This window comes from Symsagittifera roscoffensis, chromosome 8, assembly GCF_963678635.1.
Source record: "Symsagittifera roscoffensis chromosome 8, txSymRosc1.1, whole genome shotgun sequence".
Classification (NCBI taxonomy): Eukaryota; Metazoa; Xenacoelomorpha; order Acoela; family Convolutidae; genus Symsagittifera; species Symsagittifera roscoffensis.
In genome coordinates, this window is record NC_087069.1 from 9,684,015 (window position 1) to 9,711,487 (window position 27,473).

A 27,473-nucleotide genomic window follows, 5' to 3' on the forward strand; every position below is an offset into this window, starting at 1 on the left:
TAAGACGGATTAACTCTCCGCTTACGCGTTGATAGCGCGAAATATATCGCGCGTTAATTGTCCCAAATTGGCCAAAATGGCAATCTTTAAACCCCCATAACTTTACAAAAAATGATCACAGGTGACATATCTTTTCAAATTTAAGCTCAGGAGAACAATACCTTTTGAATGATATAAAAAAAATTTCGTCAAAAATGACTAGTTAAAAAGTCGAAATTTGTCTGAAGAAAAAAAACCCACACCGAGCACAAATATTCCATTCCTTTCGTATCGAAAGTCGGAATAATAATATGCTCAATCGATTCGGTTCAAATTTCATGAGGATAAAAACGTTTGCAACTTTTTCTGTATCAAAGCGCAATTCAGAAAAGTCAACAAGTTGTTTCTTGATGATCGGATGTAAATGTAACTTTACTTTTTTATTTCGTCGAAAAATATTTTGATATTATCAATTTCTTTTCCGAAAATCGGCCTACGCAGTTTAAAATATGGTTTTTCGTTGAACATTTGCAGCTTGAAAAAGTACTATTTAATTTTTCTTTTTCTTTTTTCTAAGAGCAATCTTTTCCGTTTTTTTTTCTAGTGCAAACTATGAAATTCAGTCAAAGATAAACAAGAAAAAAAAATAAAAACCAAAAATCAGTCAATTTGACTTTGAAACTTGATACACTGTTTTCAGAATTTAACCTATTTTTAGTGTTTCTCAGTAAATTTTTTCACAGAAAAGATGAAATAACTTTACCCAATATGGGATTTTCTATTGAGAGATTTCAATTTTTCAATCAGCAATATTTTAGGCAGTCAGTTTTTTGGGATTGAAGCAGAAGCGAAATCGAAAAATTATTTTTTTTTCTGTTTCACATCTGTATAAACGGAGTTAATTTCTTAAATTGGAACTTTTTGCTCCTGCTCCAACACCGCCAGCGTTGAAGACGCCTCAAAATTACTGCCTTCATACTTTTGCCTGGTACGAGAAAACTTGTTTGTTTCAGATAAGACACCAAAACACAAGAGGACAGAAGACGTGAAAAAAAACAACAACTGACAGCTAAACTTTTATCTACGCTATCGCAGAAAAGTAATTATCTCTACTCTTTTCACATTTGAATTCATTTAACAAGAAAACAGGTGTATCAAATCTATTTTTTTTGTTATAGATTGTCAATGCCAATGGAGAAATGGTAAGATATTATAATTACTTGGTTTGTCCACTCAAAAAATGATCCAAAAGAATTCTGGCCTTGATGTTCAAAAGCGTGTAAGGTCTTGCCTTCAAATCAAACGTCCATTTCTAACAAAAACAGCTGAATTTGGTTTATATTTGAAACCGTTTTTTTTTGCTTCTGAGTAAAACTATTCTAATCTAATTGCTATTATCTACAGAGCATGAAGAATTTTTTTCCCTTTTCACTTATTCTGACAATTTTTTTTTGTAAGAAATTTAGAATAATGCTGGGTGAAGGTTTTCAAAATCTAATTCGCGTGATTTAAACCCAAAAAGTTAATTGCCTCAGAATCTGATACATGTTTTGGGACATATCGAATGACTTTTGAGGAATCGTATGGATTTTAATTTCCGTTGAACCTAATTCCATGTTCATTCAGCATTGATAAAATTAGTTCTGATCAGTTTTTTCTCACAGTCTGACTTTCTGACATTGTTTTCTCAAAGATACTAAATTAAAATTTATCTTCTGGCAAGAACAGACAATTTGAGGGTAAGTTTGACTCGGTTTGAAAAATGTTGTGAAATTATTTACCCGAAATGCGGGCTGCGTGATACGTTTTCAAATTTCCTTGATTCGACCGTCCCCCAAGGGATATAAAAGTACTATTACCTTGGATTAATTCTTCGGTTTTTCTCAAGCAATTATCTTAACAATGACTGTCGGGTACCAACGTATTCTCATGTTGAATGATTAAATTATTCCAAAAAATTGTTTCAAATTTTTTTTTCTGTAACGAGAATCAACGGCGTGTAACCTTTGGAAAAAAGTTCGGCCTTTATTTTTTCACCATAATCATTTTTTTTTCTATTTCGGAAAAAATTGAGTCTTTGTACAAAATATCTAATAATGGAATCTAATTTTATTTACAAAAATGTTTATTTTGTCATCAATAAAAATGTTTATCTTTTCTGACAAATGTCTGTTTTTCTTAACGCTGTTTTTTGGACCAAAACTTTCTAGAAAGAGTAATCACAATTTTAGATTCAGATCTTCTGAAAGAGAAAATTTAATCCGAAACTTGAAGAGACGTTTTGAAAAAAATTCTAATAAAACGAAAATTCTAAAATTTCAAAAACTATTTACAATAAGCTTTTCTCAATAAACGTTTTTCGTGATAAAAATGCTTTAATCATAATATCCAGATATGCTTGTACAATCTTCTAATTTAGTTTTTTTTTCAGCCATTTTAAGCAAATGAAAGCAGTTGATAAACTTAAGAACTTTAAGCTATTTGATGATTAACCAAAATGAGTTTTTTACCGCCAATCTAATCAATGCCAACCCACGCCAGCTTGTCAGAAACTACTCAAGAAGCTTTAGCTTGAATTTAGGAAAACTATTGATAATTTATAGAGCTGACAATAAATATTATCAATCGGCCAAAAACCCTCGGATTATATTTCTCAAAGCATGAGAAGATTTGAATACATATACAATTATCTGGCCAAAAAGAAGAGCGTGTTGCTAAGCATGTAACACATAATGATCCTGCAATCATTAATAAGTGCAAAAAGCTCAAAAAACAAAACCGAAAAAACTGTTTTACTTCTTTTTTATTTATTTTTTCCCAAAATGATCTTTTTTGATTTATCTAAGATTTTTTTTGTTGTCGACCACTTTAGAAAAGACACTGGAATTCCCTGTTGAATTATCTGATGGTCATCCGTACCATGGCCTTAAGTGATTTTGTTTTCTTTGACGTTGGATCTCTGCGCAGATCAATTTTTTGGACGCGCACCTTCTCTCCCAGCGTTGATCGGTTTCTCTCATGGATTCTCTCCTTCACATAACTTGAAACTCTTTCTCCCTCTGATAGATGCGGTTGTATCGACTTTATTTCAAAATAACTACATGATCCAAGGTCTTCCCTGATGAGGTCACATTCCTCTTCGGACGAATGTGACCTCATCAGGGACCTCATTTATAAAAAATTATTAGGTTTCCCGCAGTTTTTGCAGGTTTTCCCCATCGCTGGTTATGATTTCAATTTCCCTTGGTCAATTGCACGTGTCCATATCTATTGCCGGATTTTGTTTGTCCACTGGAAGTACTGGATCTATTTTTGTTCTTTCGCCTGTTAATTCCCCTCTTCAAAGGTTGTTTCCTCGTACTTCCTTTCGAAGTTCGTACTGCCATTATTGGCTCTTGCCTGGTTTTCAATCCTGAATAATAACTAGTATTCGTCCCTATTTGTGATCAATTTGCTATGTTCGAATTTTATGGCCCTCTTGAGTACTTCATCGGGGTCAAATGTTTCGAAAGTAAGAGTATCTTGTTATGTCGTATTTTTCATCTTAGATTTAAACAAATCTCGCAAGGTTTCATTTCCTACGGTTTCTAACTCCCATATTGCTGCTTGAGCAGTTACTGCCAAGTGAAATGCCTCTAAAGTTTCTCCTGGTTCCTGCATCCTGCATTCTCGTGAAGAGTTTGTATCTTTCGTACGTTACGCATCTAACCTTCTGGAATGAAATCGATGCTAGTTCAAGGATTTCCTGGAATGACATTTTGGATATTTTGGCATGGGGTTCTTCTGTAAGAATATTTTCTCCCCTTCCGTTCCTAATGAGAGGAATAATATGGCTAAAAGCTTCTTTTGTACTTCGTGATGGTAAACGTTGTGGCCAACCCTTGGCCCACAAGTTCTTCTTTTTCCGTTCTCCAGAATAAGTCGGTCTCGTGCTAATTTATCCCTGAGGTTTCAGGCTGATCTCGCAGTTTCATCTTCTCCATCTTGTGGTGTTTATGGTCTCTTTCGTGGTTCTTCCAGTATGTCTTTGGGGTCCTCTAGAATAATTTCTGGGTTGACATTTTCTTTAACCGTGACTGCCAATAGGAATTGCTCTAATCAGATTTTAAATTGCCACGGTGGGTCCAAATTCGCTATAGCCCAACATACTGGTATTCCCATATCAGTGCGATTGTCTTGAGCTGAGAATCCTGCTGGCTGCGCCATGTGATATCCTACGAGGTATCTTCTCGGAAAACTAAATGATAATTCAAAAAAAATTATTTTTGATTTTGAATAAATAGTTTTCTTAGTTTTAGAACCGCTTTGATTTTAGTTACCCTGATCTCTGAGCGGTGTACGGAAGGTCTTAGATACCGTCATCTTGGACACTGTGATAATTTAGTATAGTCATTCACTGAAGGTTTCATCATCTTACTGCTATTGCAGTAGCAGTATCTCAAAGTCGAAAGTTGTATTTCAGCTTCAACTTTTTTTCTGGGTCTGCATATTGCCAATTTGGCAATGCTCCTATATGATTTATGCTTGTTTGAAAATTTGTTTGATGCTAAAAACGCAACGCGAAAAAAAAGTCGTGGCAAGTTATCACGCACTGTAAAATTGGTCCAAATTGAATTCAGGCGAGCTAATCGGGCGTGTTAATTTCTTATTACAAGTTTCCACACTCAATGGTTGATTTAATTCAAAATTTTTGGTTTTTAAAGTGTTTTCAACCAACAACTACTCGATAGCGATTAAAGAATACTTCGAGCATTCAAGGTTTGGCCGATTACACGAACAGTCTTCTTCTAATTGAGAAACAGGGATAGATAGCGGAAGAGAGCGGTGATTGTTTTGTTTTCCGACAAATCTCGGCTCCTCAAACAATTGTTTGACGGAATTTTTTTCCACGCAATTAGGTTTTTTCCACGCCACATTCCTTGGTATCAAAACAGTAAAAAAAACGTTGCCACTGTTTTTGTAGAAATTAAAAATTTAGTGTTTCTCTTCTTTCGAATAGCTTGTTATGTTTGCATCTTCAAAATCTAATTTGCTGGCCCTTTATGACCAAATATGGGTTTTTAAATAACCGCAAGGTTAAATTTTACTAAAAATTATGAATTCAGAAACAAATTTTAAAATTAATCATATTCAGTGAAGTGTTTTGCGTCTTTGCATTAAAAAAATAAACAAGAGATCATCAAATTTCATTCGGAGTTTTATGGCTCATAGATTGCAATAAAAGCGACACTTCATTAATTAAAACGTCTTATTAAAGACCGTTGATTTTGTGAATGATCAAAGGAAGCGATGCATATGGTCAGATGCAGCTATGACAGCGTCGTATTTTTTGGGTAGTTCTGCTCTAATTGAAAACTCTTTTAAAAGCATGTGATATGCGGCTTAAAATGCAGAGCTCTATCTTTTAGTTGAAGTCTAGAGAAAAAGATTCATTTTTAAAAGAGTTTTTTTTAGATTATTTTCGAGTCGACCGTACGGGAACTGCAGTAATAACGACACCCCTTGACTAAAACTGCAAGAAACAAAAAAATTTTGGCTTTTTGAAGGTCTTCTAAGATGGATGGAGTTTTTAAAAATTAGGAGTTTTTATATTATACACGTACAATTTTCCATTCTGAAAAAGGGGATTTTTCCTACTATGAGAGTCCGGTGTAAGAAATGTGTACAATTTCTGTTTAAAAATTATAACTTAAATTGAAAAAACTAAGGTGACGTTGTCAAATTATTTAAACAATTCATATACCCAAGAGAGAAAACCGAAAAAAAATTTCTTCGATTTCAGATACTTGAGAGATAAAATGCACTTTCCCGCAATCAAATTATTAAGAAAAAAGACCAAGGAAACTTGCATGTTAATTTTTCGCCAATTTATTTGATTTCCATCTCGCCCTCAGAAAAATAAATGGATTTCAGATTGTCTATGTTTTCTCGAATTGAAATTTAATTATTCTTCCGACTTTTGTAACAAAATTAATTATTCCGACGAAGGTAACGGAATATTTTTTTCTTCAGACAAATTTTGACTTTTTAATTAGCCATTACAAAATTTTTTCATATTATTCAAAAAGTAGTGTTGTCTTGAGCTTAAAAGTGAAAAGATATTTCACTTGTGATCATTTTTCGAAAAGTTATAGGGGGTTTAAATATTGCCAATTTGGCCAATTTGGGATAATTAACACGCGAAATATTTGGCGCTATCAACGCGTCCGCGGAGATTTAAGCCGTCTTAGAAATTGTTCCAAATTGGTTGAAAGAAGATTATTTGCCATAATTGATATGTTACTAAGAGGAAAGTTTATCAATTTGTAGTTAATATATTTATGTGGGGGATAATGTTCACAAAATAAATCTCAATTTAAAAAACAATATTCATTTTATTTTCATTAGGTTTATTTTTTTCATGTCATTTCTGCTCCATAGACCTTAAGAGGCAGTCGGAATATTCAGGGCTTCGCTCTGATACGAGCAGTTTTGTATTCCATTTAAAATCCAAACAAATGGAATGTTTTCACTTTCTTTCCGCATCGTGTATTAAATTGCAGGCGTTTCTGCAAATTTCAAATGGGCGAGGCAGAAATTTTGCAAAGTGTTGCAAAAACGTTCTGATCGAACGGCTGAACAATTTCCAAACCCATCAAAGTTAGATCAAAATTCCATTATGTCCACGTTCCACTACGATATTTGATATGTCTAGTAATTTTTTGTGTCGCAATCAAGCTAATTGGTTCTAATTACTCATGACTAGATCAGAAACAAACACTTTTTTAAAATAATTTTCTGTGATTTTTAGGACTTTACGAAAATCAAAAATCATAGTTCAATCAAAAACCATCCAGATACTTGTAGGGAAGTCGCAAAAATCGGAAAATCAACTTTTTTTAAATAAAATATTTAAAAAAAAATTGATTCATGGGTTCATACGTGCAATGTTTAACTGCTGCTAATTCATGGGTAGAAATTACGGTAATTCAATCTGGCTAAGAAATACTTTGAACAGTTTTGAGATTAAACAATTTATCCAATTAAGGGGTTATACTAACTGCAAAATTACATCAATTGAGGCCTTATTTTGAGCTTGAGGGTGACTAAAAAACATTCGCTTAAAACTTTTGGAAACCTAGTTATACACCCTGAAACCCGTTCGAATCGTTTGCACTGATTCTCAAAATTTTGCTCTTCGATGAAACTTAAATCGCAATTTACATTTTTAGCGTCAGCAGAGTTTTACTAAATTTTTCTAACAATTGTTAAATCCGAGCTGGTTTTCCTCCAAAAAATTGCTCTGAAGCAGTTTACGAAAAAAAATGACAGTGGAACAAGGACAAGTTTTGATGGAGCAGTCAAGGGTTGAAATATTCTACAGGATTTAACTTATGAAAAACAACCTATTAAACAGGAACCTCCATACACCTACAAGTCCCGCACACATACCTAACACCAACTAACCCCTTTTTGTGGGGGAAGCGTGAAAATCTCTAAGGTAGAGGGGTTGTTAAAGTTGCATTTTTTGGAGTGGGGGGGGGGGGGGCACGTGTACGTATTTTTCACTTTTTCAAAAAGTTTGCGGTAAATGTAATCAAGGGTTGAGTGTGGGAAGGAAAAGCGATGGCAAGTGAAGAAATTAAGAATATTTAGAGGGGGGTTTAGTATTTATGGGGGGGGGGGGGGAGGGGGTCCAGGGGGTGAGTAGGAAACAATGCAACTTTTTGCTGTAGCCATGTGTAAAATACATTTTAGCGATTGCAACGTTTAATTTTTGATAATTTAATTTCAAGATTTTGGAAAATTGAGGCTCTTATAGATTTAAATATAAATCTACCATAATCCATTTAATTCATTTTAATCGATTAAAGTCGAATGAATTGTTTTTTATTTTAAGTTTTTTCAATCAATTCATTTACATTTTTTTGAGAATTTTATGGATACAGACCATGAAAATCCATTATAACCGATTATTATCCTTGGAATCTGATTGCGGATTGATATGTGGCTTACAAGTGAAGAAGATTTAAATGCTCATGTCTTGACAAGCGTGATCACAAAACTGGTTTCAATTCATACCTTAGCTTTCTCCAATTAAATTTGCTTTTTTATTTATATTCTAAAACTCGGAAGAAATTTTAAAAAAGTTTTCAAGATGCAACGAAAAATGTAGGCGAACACTTAAATTGTGATTACTGATCCAATACAAAAAAGTAACAAAGACTAAAACGTGCAAAATTTTAAAACGTGAATGTGTTTTCACATGACTTTGAGTGGTCTTGCTTTATAAACTTAGACATAAAAGCTAGTAAGACTGCTTTTTTCCTGCGTTCGAAAAAAGCATGTAATTCCAATGCTCTTGACTGTTTGGCTTGCATTTTTTATGGAGTTTTTTTGAATCTTCTTATAGATTTTGGCGTTTTGATCAAAACTAATGAAATTTAAAAACCACCAAATTGGTCAATCCGGAATGACCGCTTTGCAAGCTAAGAGACGCGAAATATATTTCTTAAACTACATCTTTGAATGTGGGTGAATTTTTTTTAGAAAAACAAGTATTCAGTCACCTTAAAAACAGTTGGAACAATCAAGGCTTAGCACTGACGCGGGTTTTGTAGTTCCAATATAAAATTTTCTCTCTACAATTGCTTATCAGTCTCAGTAGTTTTATTAGAAAACCTGAATAGCAAAAGTTCACTTCAACAGCAGTCAATGTCTCGCAGCAGTGAATACGATCTGAAAACAGTTTTTTTTGATGGTTGAAAAACTCCAAATTAATTTGTTCAAAAGTATATTTTGTCAATCCAGGTAATTGAGTTATTCTTTTTTCTGTTAAATTGCAGAGCTAGTTATCATCTGTAAAAATTGATGAGATGATTTGCCTTCGTGATTGGTAATATTGGCGGCCTTCTATGAAATAGAAAGGTGGTTTCTTCTCCTCGGGTCAAACAAATCTAGACATGAATTTAGTATTGAGCATGGTCATCTGATTAAACTATGTGTTACCCTTGTTTTTTCCAGAAAAAAAACTGTTAATTTTGTAAAGAAAAAATTTTTATCAGTTTTATAATTCGAAACCACGATACGAAATTTGAAAAAAAAAATTGACCGAATCATTCAAATTTTCAAACTTTGATGCAAATTGAAAAAAACTGAGATAGGTTAAATGAGAGAAAAGTTCTGTAGGTGTTCACTTTCTATTTGCTTCCTTGTGTCATGCTATTCATTTTGGGTCATATGGACTCGCAACACTGCTTTAACTCTAGAAATCTTTTTAAAATTTTTTTTTTGGTGCAAAAACTTAGAATCAAGGTTTTTTTCAGGCGTTTTAGAAGGTAGTTGGAAGTTCAAGGCTTCCCATTTATACATAGAGTCATTTTTGGCTTGTCAAAAATCAGAAAAAAAAATATTTTGGAAAGTAGTTTCCCTAACGGGTAAATATGCTGGGAAGCAGCTGAAAAAACCACAAAATGACATTGTGACATAGTTAGAAAGTATTGATCATTGGATGATGAAAAAAATACGCAAACGCTAAAATGTGGCCATTTTCAAGAAAAATAAAGATCTACATACATTAAGTTTTTACTAAATCAAAACTAATTTCGCAATTTTACTAGGCTTAACCTTGGGGTCGACCAAAAAAAAGTTTTCAGCAAGTGTTTTTTTTTCGTAATAATAGTGTATAAAAAAGTTGTATGGATTTGGCTGTCGCAAAAAGATATTTACGTATCAACCATACTCTACATTGCCACTTGTCTTTTTGTTCATTGATATCCAGTCTCTCACGGTAACCTCCAGTTTCAATTCCGAAAAGAAAAATACTTTTCACAAAACTTAGAAGAAGTCCTACGAACACGTACGACATATACAGATATCATCAAAAACTTTTTCCGAATCTATTTGTTTAATAGATTTTAATTTTCGTTGATTCTTAATATGTTATAATCACACAGGGTGATAAAAACTAAAAAATAAAAACCAAGGGCGACAATTTTCAAAAATGAGCACTGTGGCTTTGCAGAAATGACAAAAAATTACATTCGACTTTCCAATAACAAGCGTAAAGTTTTCCTTGAAAGATTCAGCTTAACTTTCTAACTCTTTCACTGAAACTGAGCGGAATTTTTTAGAGCTTTTAGGCTTAAATTTGAAAACTTCACAAAAGCTCGTCAAATGTGGTATCATATCAAAGTCTCAATCTGTCTTGATTAGGAACTCAGCCAATTTTTCTCAAATTTTTCTCAAGTTGCGAGTCGTACCTTGATTGAATCATTATTACTTCTAAAATTATCATTTTCCGCCCTGAATCAATCACTTTTTACCGAGCAGATTATCAGAAATTTTAGCAAACAATTTTTGAAATTTCCAGAAAGAATTATCCGAAAAGCGTGATCACAAAACTGGTTTCAATTCATACCTTAGCTTTCTCCAATTACATTTGCTTTTTTATTTATATTCTAAAACTCGGAAGAAATTTTAAAAAAGTTTTCAAGATGCAACGAAAAATGTAGGCGAACACTTAAGTTGTGATTACTGATCCAATACAAAAAAAGTAACAAAGAATAAAACGTGCAAAATTTTAAAACGTCATTGTGTTTTCACATGACTTTGAGTGGTCTTGCTTTATAAACTTAGACATAAAAGCTAGTAAGACTGCTTTTTTCCTGCGTTCGAAAAAAGCATGTAATTCCAATGCTCTTGACATTTTGGCTTGCATTTTTTATGGAGTTTTTTTGAATCTTCTTATAGATTTTGGCGTTTTGATCAAAACTAATGAAATTTAAAAACCACCAAATTGGTCAATCCGGAATGACCGCTTTGCAAGCTAAGAGACGCGAAATATATTTCTTAAACTACATCTTTGAATGTGGGTGAATTTTTTTTAGAAAAACAAGTATTCAGTCACCTTAAAAACAGTTGGAACAATCAAGGCTTAGCACTGACGCGGGTTTTGTAGTTCCAATATAAAATTTTCTCTCTACAATTGCTTATCAGTCTCAGTAGTTTTATTAGAAAACCTGAATAGCAAAAGTTCACTTCAACAGCAGTCAATGTCTCGCAGCAGTGAATACGATCTGAAAACAGTTTTTTTTGATGGTTGAAAAACTCCAAATTGATTTGTTCAAAAGTATATTTTGACAATCCAGGTAATTGAGTTATTCTTTTTTCTGTTAAATTGCAGAGCTAGTTATCATCTGTAAAAATTGATGAGATGAATGGCCTTCGTGATTGGTAATATTGGCGGCCTTCTATGAAATAGAAAGGTGGTTTCTTCTCCTCGGGTCAAACAAATCTAGACATGAATTTAGTATTGAGCATGGTCATCTGATTAAACTATGTGTTACCCTTGTTTTTTCCAGAAAAAAAACTGTTAATTTTGTAAAGAAAAAATTTTTATCAGTTTTATAATTCGAAAGTACGATACGAAATTTGAAAAAAAAAAATTGACCGAATCATTCAAATTTTCAAACTTTGATGCAAATTGAAAAAAACTGAGATAGGTTAAATGACAGAAAAGTTCTGTAGGTGTTCACTTTCTATTTGCTTCCTTGTGTCATGCTATTCATTTTGGGTCATATGGACTCGCAACACTGCTTTACTCTAGAAATCTTTTTTAAAAATTTTTTTTTGGTTCAAAAACTTAGAATCAAGGTTTTTTTTTCAGGCGTTTTAGAAGGTAGTTAGAAGTTCAAGGCTTCCCATTTATACATAGAGTCATTTTTGGCTTGTCAAAAATCAGAAAAAAAAATATTTTGGAAATTAGTTTCCCTAACGGGTAAATATGCTGGGAAGCAGCTGAAAAAACCACAAAATGACATTGTGACATAGTTAGAAAGTATTGATCATTGGATGAGGAAAAAAATACGCAAACGCTAAAATGTGGCCATTTTCAAGAAAAATAAAGATCTACATACATTAAGTTTTTACTAAATCAAAACTAATTTCGCAATTTTACTAGGCTTAACCTTGGGGTCGACCAAAAAAAAGTTTTCAGCAAGTGTTTTTTTTTCGTAATAATAGTGTATAAAAAAGTTGTATGGATTTGGCTGTCGCAAAAAGATATTTACGTAACAACCATACTCTACATTGCCACTTGTCTTTTGTTCATTGATATCCAGTCTCTCACGGTAACCTCCAGTTTCAATTCCGAAAAGAAAAATACTTTTCACAAAACTTAGAAGAAGTCCTACGAACACGTACGACATATACAGATATCATCAAAAACTTTTTCCGAATCTATTTGTTTAATAGATTTTAATTTTCGTTGATTCTTAATATGTTATAATCACACAGGGTGATAAAAACTAAAAAATAAAAACCAAGGGCGACAATTTTCAAAAATGAGCACTGTGGCTTTGCAGAAATGACAAAAAATTACATTCGACTTTCCAATAACAAGCGTAAAGTTTTCCTTGAAAGATTCAGCTTAACTTTCTAACTCTTTCACTGAAACTGAGCGGAATTTTTTAGAGCTTTTAGGCTTAAATTTGAAAACTTCACAAAAGCTCGTCAAATGTGGTATCATATCAAAGTCTCAATCTGTCTTGATTAGGAACTCAGCCAATTTTTCTCAAATTTTTCTCAAGTTGCGAGTCGTACCTTGATTGAATCATTATTACTTCTAAAATTATCATTTTCCGCCCTGAATCAATCACTTTTTACCGAGCAGATTATCAGAAATTTTAGCAAACAATTTTTGAAATTTCCAGAAAGAATTATCCGAAATCTGTTTTTACTATTTTTAATCAAATTTTTGAATTTTTTTATTCAACCGTTGTGGTCGGAACATTTTGTGCTACATTTTTGGCCAGATTTTTTCATGGAACAAAATAAGATTTGATGTAACTTTATTTTATATAATTTTTTCTGCTGTTTTTAGGAGAATTCAAATCTCGCAAAAATTATTCCAAAGTATGCATTTTCTTGCAAGATTTCTCTGAAAATTCTTAGACAAATTTCAAATTTTGATTCAAAATTGGCATTGATAAGCATCAAAAAGTGATTATGATACAGTTTTTTTCTGCAAATTTCAGCTTATTTCGAAAAACACCTTAAAATATGAGATCAAGAAACTTCATTACGAAACCAAACTGTGCCTTCTGTGCATTGTAAGTGGATTCCGTAACAAGGCAAAATCAGAATTGACGCGGAATCCGCAACTTTGCTACTTTTCTTTGGTTTTCTATGCTGTTTTGAAATTGTGGAATTCGCAACCGTGTATACGGAATCCAGAAAAGTTTGTGGACAACAGTTTGTGGACACAATAAGACATTGGTTTAGTTGAACTGAGCGGTTGTGGATTTCGCAGTTGTAATCGGAATCCGCAAATTTTAAGTGGAATTCGCTGTTTATTTGCGGATTCCGTTTACATATATGTATATAGCTTGCAGATTCCGCTTACACTTGCGGATTCTGCTACAATTTTTTGCGAATTCCCTTTACATTTGCGGATTCCGCTTACATTTTGTGGAATCCACTGAAAGTTTCGGTATCCAGAACAACAAACTATATTCACTTTTTGCGGAATCCGCGATACAACAATGGTGCCGACAAAATTTACGTTACAGATATTTGTAAGCGAAATCCACGGAAATTTTGTATGTGGAGTCTACGTACATTTTGGAACCTGTTTAAAGGTTTATCTATGGAATTCAGTAATATACAGACATAAAAATTTTGCGCCTATCCAGTGCACAGTTTGGCCTCGTAATGTTTTTCATTTTGAGATAAATTATTTCTTGCAATGATAAACGCAGGCTGAATAATCTAATTTACTTGTGCAACAACCAATTTTTGTCGAACTATATATTTTTTAAAAGTTTATAGCAAATTTTTGCTTCTTTAGACGGAGGTGTGGCAGTAAGTGTGGTGAATGTGTAAGTGTCTGCAGCTGCTACAAAAGATGTGGAAATGTGTTGGGGGAGCTGAGAATGATGGTGACTCGGGATACTGATGACGCAATGGACTGCTTTTCTGGAGAAGGCTGGACCTGATGACCTCTAATCTTCATCTTCAACTACAAATTTGACCCTCTTTTCGTCTCATAAAGGAACCCTGGACTCCAAGGTGATTGTTTGAGGAAGTTTCTAGATGTATTTTTTTTTCAGTTTTAGTTCGCAAAAAAATTTATTTATAAATGAACAGAAAAAAAATAGTTTTTTTTTGGTTTTCTGGGGCAGTGTAACGACTTGAAATAAAGACGATAATTTTTGCTTCAAATTTTTTCTGGACACGCACGTCACAAAATCTTCAAACTTTTCATTAAAAAAACGGAAATGGACACTGTAAAAGATTTGTAGGGTTTATTTTCAGGCTCTTTTTATATCAAGGTTAGCTTAGAGTAATAGTTATTTTCGGGAACTTTTTGACACTTTTTTCAAATCACTCTTTTCGTTTCTTCATTTTTGGGTTAATTTGCTTTTTGAATCATCCTTTGAACCATTGAGAGACAAGTTTTTTTTTCCCGAAAATGTAGTAGAGTAAGTTTTATTAGTTTTTTCTCTAACAAATCTCAAAAATCGAGCAAAGAGGGGGCAGGTATTTCTTAACTACCAGCATCAATTGCTCCCAATTCCGTAAAGAAGCAAAAATTGAAAAAAAAAGACACTATAAAAATCTTAGTTAAGCTAAAAAACAGAATTTTTCAGTCTCAATCGAATTCAATTTGATCGATTGTTTCAATATTTCACTTCATCATTTGTTTTTTTTTCTTTAGATAAACAACTGTTTCAAAAACCCGATCACTGACCTCTATTTTTTGTTGAGAACTTGGGAAGAATAATTTTTTTAGTCATTATATTTTTTCAAAAGTAAATATCGAAATCACCACAGTGTACTGACTTCGGAGAGAAGCTCATTTTTTCTCCTTATCTATGATAAGAGCCAATTATTATATCTAATTTTTGGAAAAAAAAATGACGAGATGCAAAAAAATTAATGGAAATTTAGTGGGACTCAAAGTTAATCGGGCCGTAAATTAAGCTGAGAAGCGTTAATTGAAATTTAGTGGCCAATTTGTTTAAAAAATGTTATTAACTGGTTTTTTTCTGATAATCTTTTCTGTTCAATTTGTTTGTTCTGCCACAATAATTGGTCGGTGCTAAAAGAAGTTTAAATACTTGAATCAAACCATAACCATGATGATGCTATCTGAATACCAAGCTTTTGTGTCCCTCTCAATAATCGTTTCTAACTCTTAGATCCCGCGTCGCAAAGCACGTATGAACCTATTTGTTCAGCTTTAAACATAAAAACTTCAGCTCATGTGAAATCATAAAACAATAGTCGAGAGTGGAATTTTTCAGTTAGTTTTGTTTTTGTTTGAAATAAATCGTGAGAATTCGAGGGCTTTTTTTAGAAAAAGCTTGAATTTTTGCTCGTTTTATTAAAACCGATAATTGTGATTTCGGATTTTTTTTTCGGATACACATTCAAAAATATTTAAACCTAATCCATCAAAACATAAACAACCAGTGTATTTTTTGTAGAGTTGAATTCCAGGTTCTTATGTTTTAAGGTTAGCTCAAGGCAGGGGCCGATCCAGGATTTTCTCGAAGGGGCGGTTTTTCAAACATTTTGTCGACCATTTTTTTAGGTCGACCAATCGATTTTTCGAGCACTGTCACTACAAAGACCCTATTTTTGACCAAAAATTTTGCGCCGCAAATTTTTGAGAAAAAGGTCGAAAAGTGCCTAAGAAAAATTATGGGGTTTTCTGGCCTAAAACGGATGTATTTCATATAATAGTACCAAAGGGGGTACTCTTTGGTTGGTGAGTTTGTCGAATCCATGCAAAACAGCGTCCACCTCCACCCTCCCCCCTCCCTTTAATCCGCCCCTGGTTCAAGGTAATATAAAACTTTTCAGGAGTTGCTATTGTCATATTCTTAAAATTATATAACTTTCTCTCTATTTTTGGATTGAATTGCTTTTTGAGTCTATTTTTTACCATTGAGAGACAAGGTCTTATTGAGATTTTTAGAAGAGTGTTTGATATTTTTCCTTTGAAAAAATTAGGTAAAATATAAGCAAGAACTGGAAAAACTACATGTATAAGATGTAATTAAGACTGGAAAATTGCCTTAACCGCGGTTCATTCCAATAACAGAGAACAAATTTGACTGCTGTTTTATTTTCCATTTAATCAATGTTTCAAATACGCGACCACGAGCCTCTGTTTTTTGTCGAGAACTTGAGTACACCGTATTGTTAGACTTTTTTCAAAAACCCATATCTAAGCAAATAGCTTCAAAACAAATCAAACAAATTGTCAGATTTTTGAAAAAACTTAGGGGATATAATTGCTCAGAGCGTTTTTTTTTCAGCATATTCGTTATAAAAATTACAAAGGACACTAAACCGTTTGAAATTTTGATGTAATTCACTTGTAAGCTGATTTGGAAAATTTAGAGAAAAATACAAATGAAAGTTGGTTCATATTGCGCAGTGGGTTGACTTTACAAAAAAAATGAGGATGATTTTGTCTTTGAATTTTAGCAAAATCGATAAACATGTTTTATGATATTCGACACCGGAGTTTTGCTAAATCATTTGCTTCATAATATTTCTGCTAAATGTCACAGTGAAACTTTTTAATACTTTTTTGAGTAAAATCCAGCCCATTTTGAGAAACATGCTAATTAAGTTTCAACCTTTATCCATTTTGAACGATAACATAAACCAAACGGAGCAGTTTTTTTATCAATCAAACTTGGATTTTGACTAGCACTTTTGACGAAAATTTTATACGATAAATTAAATCAATGCCGTAAGCTCACAATAAAAATGTATTTTGACAGTGATCAGTTTTTGCTATTTTTGGTTATGAAAAATCTAGCGCTGCTAGATAAGGCATATTTTTTTTGTTTTGACAAAACGTTTGGGCCAAATGTTCACAAAAAAGCATTCGTTATTTTTTTTTGTTTTTTATCTGTTTTTAATCAAAATTTACTTCCGATACTTTGAAAGGCTCCGCCCTTGAGTAAACTACTATGACTTTGTACTACATTGCTCGGAAAAAATGTTCTATTAAATGAAAATAAACAAAAATTACAATAATCAAAATTCAACAGCAAGCAAAACAAATCTAAACTTAGTATTTTTATTTAACTTAGTTTTTTTATATAAAGTTTTTTATTTGTTTAACTTAGTTTTTTGCTCTAATAGTTTTTGATTCAATGTAAAAATTTACACCAAATCTTCAATAGAAGCAAATATGAACGGAATATAGTTGGGATAATATCCAAGTTTTCACCACTTTTTATGTTATCCTTGAACAAATTTTTCCAATACATTGGACACATCAAACCTTGTACAACATAGTCACTTGATTTTACTATGAGAGTAAACATAACTGGCTATTTTTGTAGTTTAAAGATTGTTATCCCAGATAACCTCAATTTCAAAGCTAATGATTTCCAATTTCGGGAAATATTGTACCCTTTCAAGCTGATTTATTTACCATCTCATAAAACATTAAGAGAAGATAAACTTGTCAAAAACATAAAACTAGCTAACCACGCTAATGATGATTTACATTAGATTTTATTGCCTTTTTCTGTTTTTGAACTACTCCTGTCAATTTTCCCTGTTTTATGATGCCGATTAAAGGAATAATTTCAAAATCAGAGCCCACTTTTCAATAAAATATTGAATGAGATTTATTTTTTGTTGCAAAGTTTTGCAAGTTATATAGTTTTTTAAACAGTCCAATTGAATCAAATTAGTAACTGTCTGGTGAAAATAACTTCTTGTCGAAAACATCTCGATTTGTTATAAAAAATATAGTTGATTCTATACGAGACAAAAAAAATAGAAATGTTTGCATCATGTAGAGATAATTTTTATGACAATTTGAAACTAAACTGACTATCAAAACAAAGATATCAAAGATATAGAATTTAAATCAGAAAACTTTTTAGTTTTGAGGCAGAACTCTAGCAAAACCCTAAGTGTTAAATTGATAAAATAACCAAAAAATCAATTGGATTCTGAATCCCAAAATTTAATCTGAAAAAAAAACTGCTCGTATCAGGGCGAATCCCTGAATGTTCCGACTGCCTTTTGAGGTTCATGGAGCAGTAGTAACACAAAAAAATTAATTGTAATAAAATGAAATGAAAAAAAAACTCTAAAATTTGAATTTTTTTTTTGTGAAATCGTCCCCCCACACGCCATATTAACTACAAAAGAAGAAATTTCGCTCATTGTAACAAATTAATTATGGTAAATAAGCTTCTTTCAACCAATTTGGAAATTTTGCTAAGACGGATTAAATCTCCGCTTACGCGTTAATAGCGCGAAATATATCGCGCGTTAATTGTCCAAAATTGGCTAAAATGGCAATCTTTAAACCCCCATAATTTTGAAAGTCGGAACAATCTTATCGAACCTCCATCTTATCGAAATTCGGAACAAAAAAGTTGAGCAAAAATATAAACGACAATAATCAAATCCTTCTTACCACTGAAAACTCTATATTGTTTTTTCAAAACTATTCAAACTCAGAGCGGGTCTTCAATTGTTTTGTTAACAAAATGCTAGCGCGTATGAGTTTTTCAAAATCAACACAGACTATTCTTAACAAAATATGTTGTCTTTTCAAGAATTGTTTGATCATTACAACAACGAAGCCTGCAGAAAAATAAGTATATGGAATTTCATAAAGGGACGGTTTTTTTACCAATGGACACTGACTATGAACTAATTGATTTGTTTTCTTCAAAAATTGGTTGCTTGATAGATAAAACATGTAAAATAAAAACAGATCAAAATTGAAAGTCCCGTTACTTTTGCATCTTTCTCAGGCTTTGAATTAGAAGCTCGATTCACCAGATAGTTCGCGCAAATAATTCATCTGCGCTAGAAAAAAATTGAGCCACAAAAATTTTTGGAACAATTGCCAGCTTCTCATAAAGTTTTTTTCAAATATTAAAATAACAGTTGCTGAAGAAAGCGAATCCACTTAATTTTTCCGGGTTTTAAATTGATCAGAACTTCTAAACTTCTTATTTTTAGAACGGCGATGAGATTTTTAAAAAATGTTAGTGACTAAATTTTGATTGTATTTTCATTCAATTCTTAGTCACACGCCTTTTGTATAATCGAACCAAATGAACTGACTAGGTTTTAAACTTTTGCCAAGAACTGTTTGTGGTATCCTTATTTGCATGTAGATTTTTAACAGGAAAAAATATTTTTAAACACCTGTTTTTGCAAAACAAAAAAAATTAGGGGGAACGTTTTTATCATTTTGGCTCAGGGATCAAAATAAATCAAGTTGTTTCAAGAAACAATTAGATACAAACTAAAACTCTCCTTGAGAATCAGTCTTAAAGATCAGTTGCTAAAGTATATTTTTTATTTTTTTTCTCAAAATTTAAAATATCCTTCATATCATTAAAGTTTTATAGAAAGATTACAAATAATTGCAGGATTTTGAGCAAAGTTAGGCAAATATATCAATTGATTTGTATCTGCTATTGTTAGAAACATAGTAATTGGTGATTTATGATTTACTATAAGAGAACAAAACGAAATCAATTTGATAAAAGAAAGTGGTCTATTTGCTACCATTTGCCTTGAATTGGAAATATGGTAAACCCATTTGTACATAAGAAACTAGCCATCCAATTTTTATAATAGATTTTAGCAAGGGGTTGCTGTGATTAATTTCCGCATATGGCTAATGACATGCTGATACATCAAATCAAGTTAAAAATGTCTTAATAGATAATTTTTCATATCAAATTTAAGATCAGTTTTTTTATTTTGAGAGTATGTTCCCTTGATATTTTTTGTCCTTTTTTTCTTTCGTCTTGCTATCTAGGATGATTGAAAAACAATTTTTGTTGGTTTTCTGATTGTTTTCGCTTTTTGCATATTTTCAAAAGAATCTTACACTCATTTGAACAATTGTGACAATAGGTGTATCTTTTGGTGTTCCAAAACGAGTTTAAATACTCCAGAGGGAACTCGTAGGGGCCTAAAATAGCATTATTTTGAATCTCTTTCGTGACAAATTTTGCATAATTTGTTGCAGCGTCGAAAAAAAAACATTCAACCAAATTGGGCGTTTTTTGATTACTCTCAATTTGATTATTCTCAAACTTTTACGTTCTATAGCTAAAATTAGTCCTCGGTCTACATGTTAAAACCCAATTCAATTGCATTTAAATCTAAAAACAAAAACCAGGCCTGACCAAAACACTCTGCGCTAATGTGCTTTTTATTTTGTTAAAATCGATAAGGATTGATAGTTTTCTTTCAATTCCCTCGGACGGACTCGTAAGAATTCTTTTGACTGATAAAGAGTTTTTCATGTCTATAGTTCACAATTTCTTAGACCTTGGTTAGTTTTCAAAAGTATTTAGGCAGGTTTTAATCCAATACGAGCAGTCTTGTATCAAGTTTATCAATCTCAGTTCGAGGTCAAAAAAATCAATTTGGGTTTTGTACACCAGGTGTGATCCAATTTGTAGCCAATTTTCGTGCTTTACACGCGAATGTCATATAAACGTCCAAATTACCCAATTTTCTTACCCTGCCAGCGCTTAACAAAATACAAGACAAAATACTTTCTCTTTTGCTTAACCTATGTTTTCTGCTTGGTTATTTTTTTATAAAATGTCAATTTTCCTTGTTCAATGGAGCAACCGATACGCCCCATTGGTCTAGTGTATTGAGAGCAAACTGCAATTTCATGCGGTGTGTTTTGATGGATTTGTTGACGATTTGAATGACTGGTTTTTATTATGAGCTCTGAATAGCTTTCCAAATGATACTTTCAAAACATGTACTGAACATTCAACTAGCCCCTCCCCCAGCCCAATTTAACCCACCCTGACTTCACAATTTGCCCTCATTGTGTCAAAAAACAAGGAAGTGAGGAAGTGCATAATTCGAAAACAATCTATTTTATTCTTAGACTTATAACTTTTTCTTTTACCCTTGCCATATTTCTCGAATCACAACACCCCATACCCCCCATACCCCCCATACCCCCCTCCCCATACCCCCCATACCCCCCATACCCCCCCCCCCCCCCCACGCCCGCCTTCTCATCAAATTTCCAAACCCACTACTACCCATTACCCCTCCTTTGTGATTAAGGTTCACGCAGAGTGAATTTGTGAAACACTGGTTAGGTTGAAGCACTGAGGTGGTAATGATGGTTGCATGATTGTAATATAAAGAACTTGACAGGTACTTTTTAACCGGACATTAGGCATATGACTTGACCAGCTAACCGGAACCGTTCTGAGAATTAATTAGTCCACCAGTGCTTACCGTTTGCAAAATGAAAGCACCACTTTTAACATGCTGAAATATACTTGAAAGTAGCTTTTACGTTCCATGCTTTTTTTCTTATGCAAAAAAAGTAAATGATTAAACGAAACAACTAATGTTTCATTTGTCTAGAATTTACTGAATAAGCACACTTGAGATTATTTAATAAAATGATGAAATTCGCAACCGGAGCGGTTGAGGCGTTTGAGAAAAAAAAGCTTATCAAATTATTTTATTTAATTTCATAGACCAAAAGTAATTGTATGAAAATAGCAAAATAAGCATTACTACCATACCAACTTCTAAGTTTTTCCGAAGGGTTCTTCGGAACCAATTTATTGGATTAGAATTACAATTATATCTGATTTTTGTTCGTCCAAAAAAGACTGAATAATCAATGACATTCGTGTGTATCCTGCAAACAGTCCAAAAAGCGTCGACAGTTTTCATCGATAATTTGAAAACGATCTAAAAATAATTTCATTTCAGCTGTGACAAAAACTGAAAAGACTTTGGTTGTAAATAATTTATCGAACCTATTCAATGTTATGTGTGGTACCTGCTTTGAGTGAAAAATATACAACTGTTTCCAAACTTCCTCCTCGATTTCAACGTTCTGTTTCTAAAGGCACTTTCAGTTTATGACTTAAATAGGTCTTTGACCGACTTTTATACCGTTTTCATGATTTTAACTTAAAAACTGTTTCCTCCAGTTCAAGCGCTGCATTTTGTTGACGAAAATGGTTTTCAGATAAGAGTTAAAATTTAGGTTAGGATACGAATGACGTTATTCAGCTTGTTCTGAAAACTGAAAAAAGTTCCTGCAAATCATCCAAGCAAATAAATTGAGCCAATTGGAAACCCTCACTTATGATTATGATCAATCTTTTTAAATCATAAAACTTTTCAAGGTTTTGCATGTTGTTGTATGCTGTTGATATTGCAATAAGTACAAAAGCAGATAAAAAGCATTAAACATGAACATCAAAAAGCTTTGAATACTACTGAAAAATGATTATGGAAGACTTAACACAGATAAAACTAAAACCATACAAAAAATTAGAACACATAAAGTTTTTTTACAAGTGGAATTATACAATCAAAGGAAAAGTTTTCGTTACCATGATTCGCCAAAGGAAATCTCTTTTGATTTTTCAGAGCTATTTGATTTGTTAGACAAAAACAACCAAAAAAAATTGCTGCATGTTTTTTAGAGTGGGGAGAATTTTGTAAAATTAAAAAATTATCTCAAATAAATAAAACTTTTGTGCGACCTTTGATTGGATTGAATACAAACTTAAAAACAAAATTAAAATTCATTTTGTATCTAAGAATTAAACAATTTATTCTCGGCAGAAAATTCATACAAATGATATACTGAAAACAGTGTCCTATTTTTCATGAAAGGAAGTACTTTATCTTGTTAATGTTTTCAAAACGAAAATGAAGTAAGCTAACAAAATACAGGAAGCACTTTCCAAGATTTCAGGAAAATTTCAAATTCGTTTGGTGCGGTGCACAGCCATTATACAGGTTTCTGAGCATATGTTTATGATTTTTGGGTGATTAAAAGTCTTATAAAACACATAATTTTTTTAAAAGTTTTTTTGATATCTTTGATAAATCTTCAAGATTCTTCAAGAACTTGGCAAATTTTTCAAGATGGCTAGACCTGGACCTACTCAGGCTCGAAAAGTGAAATGATCTATTTCTGTTTGCCAACTTTTTGAAGACAATTGAGAATCTGAAAAATTTAAGCGAAGATAGAAACTTTTCTGTTTTCTGTCAAAATAGTTTAAAAGTACCGTTTGTCGGTTGTTGTGCAAGTACAACACTATAATCCAAAAAAAACTGTGTTTTCAAATAAAAAAAACTATCTTTCTAAAATTAAGCTCTTTTTGTGTGCGGCGAGATGAACTTCATAACATTAACATCGGTCTGATTAAAATTAATTTTTTTCACTAAAGAATAACAAAAAAACATGAAACCCTTTTATTTTGTTTTTTTTTAATATTTCTCCATTTTATGCTCTTTTGATGGTTTCATTTTCCAAGTGCTATGGAAGCGTTACTTTACCTTCAGAAAAACTTACTTCGAAAAAGTATTTAATTTAGCGTATAGCTGAATTAACCTTTTTTTATATATCTTTTTTTTAAAATCGAAAAAACATTCTTGAATTTTTTAAACCTCGACGAAATCACGAGACTTGCTCGTTTCAGTTTGATTATAGTTCGCAAGTAATTAAGTTTGCAACAATTTTCATATATACACTCAATTAGATATCTTCTTATTAAAAAATCATTAACTTTTGAAGAATTATCCTTAAACTTTAGACCTCCTACAATTTCATTATTTGTTTTTTGACTCGCGAGAAAAATATTTGATCAAATAGTGGATCAACATTTTGCTGAATATCTGCTAGCTACCTGCAGATTATTGCGTATATATAATGATTGTATGACAAAACTGGATGCAAAGTTTTGGTTGAAAGCACGAGTTTTCCAAGAGCTGCTTTTTTCCATTTTTTGTTTTGAACGTTGAAAACGGCAAGGAACTTTATATTCGGTTGTTTTAGTTTTTTGGTTTTCCACACAAATATTCAAAAGGTGATATATTATTTTAAAATCAGTCCAAATAAACGATATTGGTTTGAGTGATTCTTCGTCTTTAACTGGCTTAAAACTATGAGATTTTTTCTAAATTCGAGCGAGTAACGCGATCGAGTAACCTTCTCTAGACATAATTTAAATATGTAGGTTAATAGGCTCACAGAGCATTTTTAAGTATGAAAAAAAAACTAGTTGTATGCATCATCCAGCGTTAATTTGGCAGTAAAATTTTTGTAAGAAAAAAATGGGCAATAAATGAAAAAACTTAACGGAAAAAGTACAAGTTTTCCATTTTTTTGTTTGATATTCAATTTTTTGAAAAATAATCAATCTGACTCGCTTATTCATACGCATTTGTATAATTTCCGTATAAAACCACGCACTAAAAACGACACTAATAAGAAGCAAAGAAAAAAACCATTTTTTTTCTTCAGTTTTTTCTATAAAATCTGCGCGAAAACATTCGATGTTATTTGCAAAGCAACGAGCTATCTTGGTTTTCAATTCAAATTAGTTCAACCGATATTTTGATCGAACTAAATTTCAAAGTATAGCGCTAGTACAAAATTTTGAAATATAGTTCTAAGGAATTGAGTTTAAGTCCGGGGTTTTGAACTGGTTCCAGATTTTTGCTACTCATTTTGACTACACTGTTTTTGAATTTTTGTATGCTCAATTACATAAAATGAAAATTTTTAGATACAAGAGAATAATTTCATATATTTAGTTTCAACAAAAAAAAATTAAAAAATCAGCTAATTCGACGTATGTTTTCTTTTACAGTTGTTGAATTACCCTTTAGAGTTCCTATAAAAAATGTATTTTTTCTTTTGAATTTTGTTCGAAATTCTATGAACATCTGAATAGTCCTTTTGAAGGCGAATGATTTTCCTGATGACTTCTTCAGTTCCATTGAAGCATTTTGCCAGTTGTTATGACTTTTATTTTCATTCTTGTACGTTTTGGTTGGTCGGTTTTGTTTAAATGTTGTTTCTTCCATAAATTTATACACTGCATTTTAGGGCAGTATTTTTTGATTGGCTTGAAATTTGCTCTATTCATGATCAAATAGTGTTCAGTTTTAAAAAAAAAACATTTTTTAAAGGTTAATTAAAAATTGAAAAGCAAAAATTTAAGACGCATGCTATAAAATATGAACTTAAGAGTTCGTGTTTTTATAATTTATTCATCGCAATTGACAGTTCGGTGCCAATCAAAGACAGGTGTTATAACCGATCATTGTTTCTGATCAATCAACAGGACCAAATAAGAAAAACTAAGTTTTGATGAGAAGGTTAAAACAAAACGCTTGTCTTAGGAACTGGTTCTAAGAGTAACTATCTGACAGAATATGGCATCTAAATTATGTATTCTCACGTACTGGGCGGTGACCATAGATTGATTAAAAAATACATGTTTAAATCATCAAAACTGTGCAAATTCAAACTATGCATGTAATTTCATAAAAAGCAGCGGTTATAAAAATCATAGATGTTCCCAAATGAAAAAAAGCACATATGAAAGTTTTTAATCAAATTTTTTAAACTTCAGGCAAACTTTTGCTCAAAAACTATATCCTAATAATCGTAAAATTACAATAATCGAATAAAAACAACTGAAAGAAGGTCAAAAGAATTTAGCCTGTCGTTTAAACATAAAAATATATTCATATAAATTGTTGCAAGCCTACAGCTTATCATTGAACTACACAAAAAAATCAACGAAATCATGATAAAAGTCTTCTAAGTCTTTCTAAGTCATAACTTTTTTATCTGAACGATTAAGCAGACAAAACGCGAATACCACCTAGCAGAAAAAATTCGAAGAAACTTTATGTATTATTTGAAGATTTTGAAACTCTTGAAATAACTTATTAGAATTTCTCAAAGTCCTTGTCCTAATATCCTCTAATAAGCATTTATTGAACTACTTTAGGAAAAAGTAAAACATTCTTGGTCCTAAAATTTATTGTTTTACGTTGATGCTTTTCAGCTTCTGTCTTTGCTTAAATCATTTGTTTCTTTTTATTTCTAATTAAAAGCATTCAAGCTCATTCGAATGCATACAATTTAAAGGGTGTCATTATGTGATTTTTCTTAAAATCTTTGCTAATGTTTTCCTTAATTCATATAAATCTATAGATGAAAATATTGTATTCATTTTCACTTTTTGCAGAGTGTCCCCATCTAAGTTTTAAGAAATCGCAAGTTTCAAACCAGTTTTTTCTGCGAGATCAGATATAAGCACTCCATTTTGTAAAACTAGAGGAATTTAAGCCTTATGGATTAAAAGAAATTCACTGGAAAGCTTTTTATTGTATAAAAAAGTACCTTTGATTAATGAAAAATCAATAATGAATCGAGTTCTTTGTATTTAAGAGTATTATCTAAAGTGAACCATAGAGATGTTTCGTTTCGTTTTGTAGCTCTAGCTTTAAGTTATTCAATTTTGGCTGGAAATGAAGAACTTCAATTTCTTTTTTAACTACTGTAAGCTTTTTGAGCTCCACTCATATTGAAAAGCTCGGTAATTTATCTTTCCTTGGTTCACCCTCAATTTAAAGATTACCAAAGAAATTGTTCATCTACAGAAGCCCTCATATTGTAGTTGATACATATTTCAGAAGGATCATCCATATATAAATATATATATATTCTTTCGATTGAGAAGAAACGATTGCCTAGCAAGATATAACTCTAAGTATCCATTGTATAAGCTTGAAAATTTTTTAAAATTTCACGGTGCACCGATGTTTAAAAAAAAATAGAGAGTTCTTTATGGATCACAGAGAGGTTATTGATGGCTAGTTTTTATAAAAGACCAATAAATTGGTCGCTGCTCATAAAGTTTCTCATATATGTGGTAGTTCGATGTTTTTTGCCAGTTTTTTCCTTTTTCTCACAAATACAGATTGTGCCTGATTCGATCTCTGCACTCCACCATGGTTTTTCTGGCCACCATATTTTTTCATCAAGTTACCAAGCGTCGAATCCTGACTTGCCATTCGGCGCGTTTTTTGAGCAACAACTATCGGCAAGAGAGTTGGTAAAAAAAATACGCGTACCCGCAAATATCATGATCCTGAATGAAAGATTACACAGTTTGATGGTAACCCACTTAGCTGCCATGGATAGTTTGGCAAGTTGAAATCTTCAGAGAACGTTTGAACAACCTCATGCTGTGGTAGGAGCTCATCTAGATCTTTTGACCAGTTTTGCACCTCAAAAAATCCACAACTCAGAAAATGTAATAAGTTTTCCTTTATCATTTTCGGATTCGTCGCTGTTTTTAAGGCTTTTTCTTTCCATGCTGACCTCAATAGGTTGAAATTAATAAATCAAGCAGTTAGCAATTTTCATCAAATCTTTAGGAGATGTCGTCAAAGAACATAACAGAAACTCACAGAAAATCACCAACTTTGTTCAATTTTATTGAGTAGTTCAATGAAAAAGCGGGGGCCATGAGAGATTAAAGTCATTGAGCGGAAGAAACTCAATTGAGGAACGTGTCAAATCGAAGCTAGATGCTAAGGTCTTTGCGTCTAATACTTAATTGAGTGACAAGGCTGAAGAAAATTCAGAACTCCTCCCTGTTCTTTTGTGAAATGGACAAAAT

At 32.1% G+C, this 27,473-nt stretch overlaps 1 protein-coding gene across 1 annotated transcript in view; it reads left to right on the top strand.

Moving 5' to 3' along the window:
- Positions 1-991: 991 nt before the first annotated feature.
- The window catches only part of LOC134853453 (uncharacterized), a 216,532-nt gene continuing 190,050 nt past the window's right edge, over positions 992-27,473 (top strand). Inside the window, exons 1-3 of the mRNA XM_063869452.1 lie at positions 992-1,078; positions 1,158-1,181; positions 13,808-14,028. The gene's annotated coding sequence lies outside the window, so the exon portion shown is untranslated. The remainder of the gene's footprint in view (positions 1,079-1,157; positions 1,182-13,807; positions 14,029-27,473) is intronic.